We start from the raw sequence: 11,291 nt of genomic DNA on the forward strand, positions 1-11,291 counted from the left end.
CGCTTGACAAACCTCGATAATTACTTAATAGTAGGAGAAACACATACTGAAAAAATCTATTAGCCCAAGAATATGGATACAATATTTTTCCCTTTCTTCTTTAAGACATAACATATAACTTTATTCCAACATTATCAATGAAAAACTGAAAGGCTCTACAATAAAAGGTTAGCCAATTCAACCCTCTTAGCCAGAGCATACAAAAAAACATGAATCCAGATCCAGCCACAGCTCTTAAACTCCTTTATATTTCACAAGCGAACATAATTTGGATAACATGATGTAATCCTAAATCAGCCTGACAAACACGATTCTCCATTACAACAGTAACTTCACTAAATTTTACCTAAACATTTGCCATGACGTTTTTCTCCACTCATCTCCATTACAACATAAACTCCACTAAACTTTATCTAAACATCAGTCATGATGTTTTTCTCCACCAAAACTACTACAACACCTCCACTAAAAGTACTACAGAACCTCCATTCAGCCTAAAACGTCGGCCATGACATTTTTTGATTGCCACCTGTCTCTCACTGAGCTATGTTTTTCCAGCCCCTTCTCTTCTCTCCCTGCCAGCCGGAAAGCCTCACCTTTCCTTCCTCCCCAAGCAACCTCTCTCTCAGCTATAAAAATCCTTCATCCCCTCCTCTCCAAAGCAAGTCACAGTAAGTCTAAGCAACACACGTCTCCCTTACAAGTCCTGTCTTCAAGTTCCCTACTAGTCCTGTTTGTACGTTTGCTGTATTTTCATATGTAAAATCATGCTGTAAATATTGGTTCTGTTAGTTGTTTGTTTGTAAACATAGTTCTATGTTTACTTGGTTTGTAATAACCTTTTATAAAAATCAAGTATGGTTTGGGTTGATGACTAGCTGAGTTGGACTTTTGGTCATGAAGACTCTGCTATGTGTTTATTCTCTAATACCACTATAGTCTTCCTCAATCCTTATTTCAGTAACCACATGTGAACAATAATTATACCAAGAAAAGCTAAAAGATTAACCGAATAAGACCTGTGTAGGCTAAAGAGGGTAGTCTGCCTAAACTCCATACAGCCAGGGCAACAGTTAAAGGCTCATTCCCATACAGGTGTGGCTCACTGAAAAATATAGAAAATATTAGATTAATAAACAGAGTACTCTTCTTGACTTAAGAATTACTTAAACTGTTCACAATTGCTGTTCACGATCACCTTCACAATTACTGTTTATAATTACCGTTCACAAATCTCAAATTTCTGAAGCATATAAAAACTTTAAGAACTTTGAAAAAATAAATAAAAATTAGAGATAAAACACATGCAAAAGAAAAGATGTCAGCTAGTCAATTGTGATCGCCTGTTTTAGATAATAAATCAGGGTGCAATAATTAAAGAAGAGTAGCGTAAAGAGAGATGAATTGATATTTCAACCAACATGTGAGCTTTTTGAGTAGGAGCCATTACTGCTATCTGCCATCGTATCTGCAAATCATCATGGCAGTGGAGCACTGTCTGTTAAAAGTTCCTCGTCATTCATGTAAGTGGGAACAACTATACTAAAATAAAAGTTGTTAATAGTTGTTCAAATCATCATGTAAATTGCACTGTATGTTATAATCCAGTGTCACATGCATACAGTGGAAACATCACGTTCTGATTTGACCCATGCAACTGATGAAATGCTAATGATGCTCTAAATGACCATTCACATTCTGGTTTAATAGCCATCAATAATCCACCATTCGCATTCGGGAGATAACAAAATCATCATTAACAATAGTTAATGCTTCTGAACAACAAGTAAAAAGAATTTGTGACAAAATATTAGTTGTTCCACTTGAATAAATTTTGTCCGTCCTACATTTGACGCACGTAAGTAGTGCTCGCACACGAGTCAACGTGGTCAGTGCAAATTCAGGCCCTAGATTTGCACCCACGCGTGAGAAAACCTCTCCTCATACATATGTTCACAAAGATTAATACAAGTATTATAATAAACCAACAATAAAACCAAAAGAGTTCCAATGTGGGACTAAAATTCATGCACAATAAATTCTCTTTTCTGAACCTCTTTATTCCATTCACACTTCCAATCGTAACTAGCACTACAACATGAATATCTCGACTCCATTTGCACTTGTGAAACAGGCAGCGGCGGCGACAGATGTGCTCATGTGATTACCATAAGGCATGAACTTGTTGATAGCGCTAGATTCGCCCCTCTTCTCAAGATTCGCAAAAGTTCTGCGCATCAAAGAGGTATAATCCTGAGCAAACAATTTAATACGTAATTCACAGGGATCCTTGATAGATTTATTTTCCGCTGTGCTTTTTATTTTAATGTTTTGGAACCCAACAGTATGGACCTTGATGTCAAGAAAATCACTTGATCCAGAGAGAACAACAAAGAAAAAAAGGGGATCTTGGCATAAAGCTTGTTAAGTGTTATCAAGGTAATGTCGTGGCATGCAAGTAACGAGGGTAATACAGTTGTCCCAGTAACAAAGGTCACACATAAGATGCCAAAAATGAAGTTTTAAAAATTATAGAGTTTTATTTTGGCTCGATACAAGGGAACGTGGAATACACTGCATGAAAACCCCATGTGTATTAAAAGCATTCACTTAAAAAGAAAGGTGCTATACGCTCTTTTCTCCTTTTCCACCCAAGAAATGAGAAAATTCATGTAAATGAGAGAATGTTGCCTTTACTGGTGCGCAAGAGGCACAGAGTGTGAAATACAATCAAAATGTGAAAAGTAATCTTCGAACAACAAGAGAGTTATTAAAAACTTCAAATGAAACATGAACAAATTAAACAAATTGGAAGCTTAACAGATTAATTGAAGTTATTTAAATAAGAAAAGAAGCTCTTTATGTAATATTCTGATGGGACAAAAATAGCATTGTATTCTTGCTCAAGGCAGATCACACATATGTCTAATGCCAGATTTTTCTTTGTATTATATGGCTTTTTTTTAGATTTTTTATTCGATCCTAGGAAAACACAAAGATGATGTTTTATCTTGACACTGGTTAGTAAGTTAACTTTGAAATACCTACCTCCAGAATTGCGCGCTTGCCGTGCAACAGTAAGAACCCTGCACAAAACATAAAAATACCATAAAAGAAAAAAGGAAACTTAAACAAAATCAGTTATATAGTCTAACTATTACAAAATAGGAAAAATAAGAATATATAGACTGCCGACCTATATATATATATATATATATATCATATTTTTTTGAGACTGATAACTGATGATCAAATAAGATCATAAGCGCTAACCAAATGGTATATTTGGGAACAATAAGGTTGTTTCTTTGACTGTTTAACAGCAAAGTTATACAGAAAATCATATATAATATCGCTTTGACCAAATAATAACTATGTTTAAGAATAAACCTTTTCTGCAATTCCCAGCATCGCCTTTTCTCAAGCACATGCTGAACTGCATGCTTTGCAAGCAGAAATATGCCAACAACTGTGAATCCGGGAGAAGTAATTTGATACCATCTATTGCACAGGTCCGCGATTAGGGATTCCTACTCGACACACATACAATTTGTCTTTTTAAAAAAGTGTAGTAAATGGAGCAAAACTCAGCTAGCCCATTTCCCAAAAGTTGTAATTAACAGAATATTCTTAGGGGAGATGTAAAATGGACCTTTATCCGGTCTTTGTATCCTTATTTTTCCAGCATCATCTTTAGCTGCCTATTTAGAGAGACCAAAAACACCAAGGGTCTGAGAATACTACACAATTAAGAATCCATGTAAAACATCATATTATGATGATTAAAGGCAGTGCAAATGTTTACTCTGGCAAAAAGAAGGCCCTCTTGATCAACAAAAACCTTACTTCTAAAAGGTAGCTGATCACAAATATCAGAGTTATTTACCTCGCCAACAACAGTTAATGCAGTCCCACTGTCCCAGTAGGAAGAATTTTTTCAGTTCGCTTAACTCCAAGCATCTACAATAAAACCTACATGGTTTCAACATAAAAGAACCTGTGCAGCTGTAAGACATTCAAAAAGAAATTATCACAAACCTTAAGACCCTACAAATAGTCAAGTGTCCCCTTTGCCAACGACCACCCTGATTCCTTAAAGACCACTAGCAACAGTTAACACCAATCCTGTAGCACCTTGAGCTGCAACAACAAATACGTCCAGTACCATCATCCTTATAATTTTAATAAATATTATTCAGCATATTCACCAGAAATTATTGAAAACACTTAACAAAGAGAAGAATAGGAATATAGTTATCAAATATCAAAATTGAAACTTGTTGCATTTATAGAACAACAAGAATTTACCGGTGATTATATTAGATAATGACGAAGTTTTTTGACAGAGAATTTCATCCATTAGCTCATCTAGCAATAAAATAACCACAAAAAGAAAAATAACAATCAATATTTGTAGTATTGTATATACCAAGAACCAAGGAACCTCTTTGCTCAACATAAGCATCAGAGCATAATCTTGCGCCCAGGCCCAGGATCCAACCTCATCATATTTTAAGAAATGTTGTTCTGGCTGAAAAACAATCACAATGTCCTCAAAAAACTTGTCGAAATGTCAATGCTGCAATATTTCACAACCAAATACAGTAAGTAAACAATATATACGATTTCCTCAACTATGACACCTCTTAAACTGCTTCCTCACAAAGTATTGCGGTTTCTGAGTCAGACTTTTCCACTTACAGTAACAATAAGAGGAACTACCTTGCAAGCAGTATATAGAAGAATGGCTAAACAAGAAAGTACATATAAATAACAAAGAACACTACCGCAATAGCAGAGAACTACAGGTAATACATGATAATCACGTCAGCAGAAATAAAAATGTTCTACTCTCTTAAGAAAAACAAAAATGTCAAAAGATTTTGATAAAAACTGTCACTCTACAAATTGCACAGGCTTGAAATTTTCACCAAGAACAATAATATGATGCTACTTCAATAGGTATGCATACACTCTCGAAAAACCAAACACATATATGGACCTATAAAGAAAATAGACTATTCCGAAGATCTTACAGAACATAGGTTCCATCAAGGACTAGGATTACATTGACTGTCACCATGAAAGAGTTCAAAATCTATTTTGCACCATCAATATCTAGTACTATTTCGGCAAAGGTGAACTTTCGTCTTGTAATAAGATTGCACCAATTTGACCTTTGTAACCAAGGTTTAGTTCATGGAAGTTAAGTATCTGCTTATTGGATAAAACTAGTGACCCCATACTAAAGGGAAGCTCGTATCTTACATCACCCTATTCTTGAGTTGTGTATGAAGGTTAATGTTTCCATACTTAGGTCAATGTTTCCAAAAAGTAACTTTGAACTACTCTCTTGCATGCCTTCTACTAATGTGTGAACCATTAAAGAATTCTTATATGTTGATTTATACTTTATAAACATTCACGGACAAAGAAAAAAAAACAGATGAATCAATTACTGCCAAGCATGCATATGTTGGTGTTCTCTCCCATACAAGTTGAGGACTCAAGTTACACCTTAGGTGTAGGTTTGGCGACAGAATTGCCTCGTGTAGGCCAAGATGAAAAGTCATTGAATCCCCTACTAACCTATCTTCTCTCAGATTTTTCCTCTACTAAAACTACACCTTCCTATGTTGGGAATTTTAAATCCCTCCTTAGGGATTGTACTACAGTAGAATTAGGAAAATCAAAAAGATTCAAACGATCCTAACACAGGACCTTGTCACAGATTTACAAAGAATATGCGAGATAACTAAGGTGGAAACATAAATTACAAAACTGTAAATACCGCACCTGAATTCAGAGACATTTTCCTCATTGTTGCTGGGAGAACCTAAAGATGATCAAAACCAATTAGCCGCACAGCGAGATCTCCATTGATAGTTGTTTGTCAAATTGCAAACGTTTGCAAATGTTTGTCAAAAACATTGTAAACTTTCAGGACACCAGGTCTCCTGCAAAGAGTAGAATATTTTTAAAATAAATAAAAGGATATCGTGTAATAACATAGTAAAAATGAAAAACAAAATAAAAGAACAAAGAATCATCCCACTATAGCATTATAGTACCTAAAAACTTAGACTATCAGTTCTTTAGGCAAAGGTTCATCTTAGTACTTGTTTGTTCCTTTTAGCGAAGTTCATTAATCTGTATATCAATCAATATACATCTTAAAAGGTGTCACAAGCTATGTTAATACTCTAATTTTTGTATCCGACATTGTTGCTTCTGAATATTCATTTTCAATTTTTAATACAAAATATTAATATAGTAAGTTAATAACAAACCATCATTATGTCCCAATTTAAGTGAATATGAAAAGGAGTCGATCAATGAACAATATCCCTCTTGAAAAATAATTTCCAACTCTCAGTAGCCTGACCGCAGGACTACTTGTGAGTCAACTCTCTCAACCCCAACCCAGCTTTTCTCCTGTCTTTCTTCTGTGTTTACAACCAGGGATCTCCTATACAGAGGGTCGAGCAATAAGAAAGTCAAGGGGTCCTAATTGAGGCATTGATGAAGAAGACAAAAGAATATGGCTAGGGGTGAGCATGTCTAACCAAAAACTGATAAACCAAAAAAAAAAAATTTAGTTTACTGGCTTAGTAGTTTAGTTTTGGTTTATCAAGAAAATAATTTTATTGGATTCAGTTCAATATCGATTTACATGCAGATAAAACTGATAAAATCAAAATAATAATAGTTGTGTGAGCATAAAATATGTCATACTTCAATAGCAACAAACTAACCCTAGCTATTTAAAGCTAATACCCAAGTAGCTAGCCCTAATATCAGTCCCAACAAACCCTTGATCCATCCAACCCCCAGTAACCTTAATATCCTAAAAGTAACCCAAGTAACTTTAAATCTCTAATACCTTTGCAGTCTACTATTAGAAATTTATTTTTCTTTGATTTTTGGTTTAGATAGAACCAAACAAAAATCCAACTGAAAATTTCAGTTTAGTTTGAATCCACACCCTTTTGGTTTCACTTTGGTTTTGGGTTGAACTTTTCAAACAAAAAAAAACGGTTTGGTTTGGTTTTCCCATCAAATGAATAACCTGAACCATGCCCACCCTTAAATATAACTAATAATACCATTCAGTGATAGTATCCACTACTCCATATATGAATTAACTTCAAAAAGAATAGTAATTGAGAATAGTGCAAGGCATATTAGTTGCAACTTCAAAGAGAGCATGTAAGATTACCAAGGAATAGGAATTTATGGCAATGTATACTCTTCTGCAGACATGTTTGATACAGTAGATGGAAGTTCACTAGACACATAACCTTAACATATTTTTAGTCAGCGCCTTGATTATAGAACCAGAATTTGCCATGAAATAAAGCACTTATTTGTTATACCTAATTCCTATATGTCGATTATATACTAGGTCTTAGCACACATTTTACACTGACAGATACCACTCCAGAATTATGGCAACAGACAATTAGAAGAACATACACAACTGAAAATTTTTCAACATTCTTACAACCGAAACTCTTAAACAAAGTTGTCCTAGACTTTCACTATGAAACTGATGTAGAAACATATATGTCAAAAACTAGAATTCAAAACAATCAACCTACATAACCATAAACCATATAGGAAGCAGATTATTCACATTACAATATACAAAGATGAATATGGTAGTAAAGTCGGAATTTCTTACACTCCATCAGATGTTCCTTGTATATTTGATCAAAGATACGACAAATTTACATAATCGAATATAACTTGCCTGCACAAATAAAAAAAACTTAATGATTTGGGCAATAAATGAATGGTAAAGTAATGCATCTAATATATATCTGTCATATCTCCAATCTTAATTCTATGGAAGAGACCAGGTTGACATATTAGTCTCAGACTAAATAGTAAATGTCTTTGATCCAAGAAACTATGAGAAACTATACTGTTAGTGCTAAATTTGGTTGTTTTCATGTTTTATCAGAACTTAAAATGTAAAATACCGGAAAATAGGCAAATATTAATAAAGGAATTTTCCGGAATTTTTGGAAATTTTTCGGGAATTTTTCGGAGCTTGTATGGACGAGTTAACGGGGATAAAAAATTGGGTTCCGGGAAAGCCTGTTTAGGTTACCCATTTAAGTGAGGAAAAGTTTACTTTTTTCTTTATTTTTCTTTTATTTCTTTTCTTTATTCTCTTTTCCTCCGTTTCTCTTCTTCGCCGAACCCACGCGCGCCTATTCTCCTTGCCCTAACCACACTCGGCGGTTCCATCTCCCTCCGAGCGTTTATGTTGTGATCAAGGGAGAAGCCGAGCACCTCTTCGTTTTCTTTCTTCTTCTTTGCCTTCCAACGCCGATTCCTTGGCCACAGAAGCTTCGAGCGCCGGCCACAGATTTGCCAAACCATTTCCGGTCTCCCTCTCTGGATCACAGCCAACAGGGGCTCGCCGGAAGTCTGATCTCTGCCCACTGACGCCGGCCATCTTCCTCTTCATCATTTCTCCCGAGCCGCATACCGCCGGCCGCTTGTCCTCAGCAAAGCAGCATCGCCACACCTTTGCCAGTGCCGAGCCGTCCAATTTTGTGCCTATTTTGGGTTCACAGTTGGCCCGATCACTGCCGACCTCGCGCATCATAGCAGAACAATCCCTCACTGGTCTCTTTTGATCTGCCCTCTTCCGTGCTTAGTTTGGATCCACCTGGTCGCCGGTGCCGATCACCAGCAGAGCCGGCACAAGGAATTGGGTAAGACATTTTGATTTTTTTTATAAGTTTGTTGAGGTTTGGATGCAAAGTGTGTACATTAAGTGAGGATTGACTCAATTACAGGATTGATGCTGTTAATCTGTGCAGCTTGAGTAGTGAGTGATTAGTTGTTTGTTTCAGGTGATGGATCATAATTTGAGTTTTATGCTCAAGGGTTAATGTGTTGATTTTGATCCAGAGTGCAGATTTGGGAAATCAACAACTTCACCTTGACAGTTTGCAACGACCGGCATCACACTCTTCGGCTGTGAGTCATTAGAAGTGGCTGTGAATTGAGGTAAGAAGTAGAGGGTTGTATTCGTGTTGTAGATTGAGTTGGAATTAAGAATAGATTGTTATGTGTTGATTAGGGTTCATTAAATGTGTTGGAAGGATTAGTTGGATTCAATTTAGAATTTCTTAATTGGATTAGAATGTAGTTTGGCTAATTGTGGTATTATAGAAATAGCTAAACTAGACATTATGTTTGATATACAGGACCTTGACGCGAGACGAGTATTTCGACGTCGGATTTGGACCGATTGGACTTTTCCTATTGGAGGCGGGTACTTTTGACTTATGTCATTTGATATACATAGTAGTGAATTTAACAAGCTGCATTAATTATGTCCTTTATTTCTTTCGGTTAGTCACTACCCATTATCTGATACATGATTGATTGATTGCTTGATTTGCATCCCATGTATACTTTATTTGTTTATACATGCTTATAGGGGGTAGTGATATACCATGCTTCACCATGTTTAGGACCTAGGTTTTTTTATACCTTCTGTGTACCTTTGATTCGATATGATCCGTTGACCTAGGGTGCACTTTTCTATATATATGGATTAGGTCAGGATGTTTTTATGGTTATTGTCATGCACCATTTGCATGATTGCATGCTGTGCGATAGTCCGCTCCATTATTGTTGAGCACATCGCCAGTTACATGGATCTGCACACACCACCACTCATGGGTTAGTGGTCGATTCAGGCAGAGTGTGTTGCAGCAGGGACTCTGTTAGGCACCGTTGGTCCACTCATGGGTAGTGAGACACAATGTGTTATCCGGCAGGGATTCCTCCCGGTGTATCGTGAGAGCATTGCGCTCCCCATTTATGATTTGGGGTAGGAGGATAGGTGTACTCAAGATCCCGTCCACTCGGTCACTCATCGGAGTAGTGATGACAGTGCACGGTTGTCACAGCCCTACCCACTCGGCTTCACTATTGTGTGAGATGATCGGTGGCGTCAGGGGTGAGACATCATATGCGTGATGCATTTATTGCTTGTGTTCACTGCATTTATCTGCATATTGTTCGATACCTATGTTTGACATCATCTGATTTCCTTATCCCTCCGCTTTGACCTTATACTCGGGACTGGTTAGTGATTCTCCTGTTTACTTGGATGCATTTTATCTTTCTTATCGTGAGACTGGACGCATGATTAGTGCTAGGTGTTGTTTCCTACTTTGTATATCAATTGTACTGCTGAGTGTTGGACTCACCCCGCCTCCATTGTTGATATTTTCAGTTGAGGCTGTCCAGTCGTTGGCCCCCCATCTGCACGTAGAGCCAGTTCTCTACTAGTTCGTTATTTGTTTTATTTTGGCCTTTTGCTATATCAGACTTTGTTTTAGTATTGTCTTTGGATTTTTCCTATGGATATTGTATGGAGTGATACCTTTTGATGGATTTTAGATATGATGTTGGATTTCATTCTACTACGTGCCTGCCTGGACGGCAGAAGAGGTGAGTTCGTTGGATTTGAGCTTTACGAGTGTAGTGGAGTAGGGTGGATTTCGAGTCAGAGTCCTATTGTTATTGATTACTATTATTAACTGCGTGGTTGTGACAGCCAGAGGCTGAATATCTTTATAAACTGCGTGGTGTTTGTTTTTATTTTTGTTATCATTCCAGCCGCTTGTGGTTGATGTATATGTGATATGTAGAAAGTTTCATATTGTCCGCCGTACAGGGGAGATGCTGCCGAAATTTCTTCGGACAGAGACTCCTCTGGGGCGTGACATAAAAACTAGACAAAACAAAAAAACAGAAAAAGAGAGAGAGAGAGAGACATAATTTGATCACTGCTATTTAAAAACATTAAAACTATTTATCAAAAAGGATCCCTTATCACAAAATACACGGTAATGGATGAATCAAATCTCTAATATCAGCTTCAAGAAATGCTCAAAAAATTTTAAATTACAACCAATGTAACATACTTTTAAGTAAACCAAATTTTAAACTGTGGTACATGCCCAACATATATAGGCAACTGATGGGAAAAAAATGGCTACTCTCTATCGAATTGTGTAGCAACAATTAATATAAGAAAATGAGACAGTTTCATGAATCAGTCAATAAATGGTGGTATAACAATGAACTTACTCCAACATCTGCAACGATGGGTTTTCTGAGACGACTTAATCCACTTTCAATTTCAATAATACCCTTATTTATGAGAGATTGATTGCCAGGGATTCGAGATTTAATTACTTGATCTAAATGCTGCAAAATTATAAAATTATTCATATTATTTGGCAAAGACAACT

The 11,291-nt window shown here is 36.4% G+C and overlaps 1 long non-coding RNA gene across 1 annotated transcript; it reads right to left on the minus strand.

Annotated features, from left to right (window-relative positions):
* Positions 1–1,796: 1,796 nt before the first annotated feature.
* On the minus strand, positions 1,797–11,291 carry LOC122044938. The gene is made up of 10 exons (XR_006129829.1): positions 11,128–11,291; positions 7,685–7,753; positions 5,797–5,957; positions 4,430–4,531; positions 4,039–4,140; positions 3,887–3,960; positions 3,653–3,701; positions 3,391–3,530; positions 3,049–3,086; positions 1,797–2,230 (listed from the first exon to the last, which is right to left on the minus strand). It is a non-coding gene; the product is annotated as an uncharacterized LOC122044938 (long non-coding RNA).

Source organism: Zingiber officinale, chromosome 2B (assembly GCF_018446385.1).
Source record: "Zingiber officinale cultivar Zhangliang chromosome 2B, Zo_v1.1, whole genome shotgun sequence".
NCBI classification, from domain to species: Eukaryota; Viridiplantae; Streptophyta; class Magnoliopsida; order Zingiberales; family Zingiberaceae; genus Zingiber; species Zingiber officinale.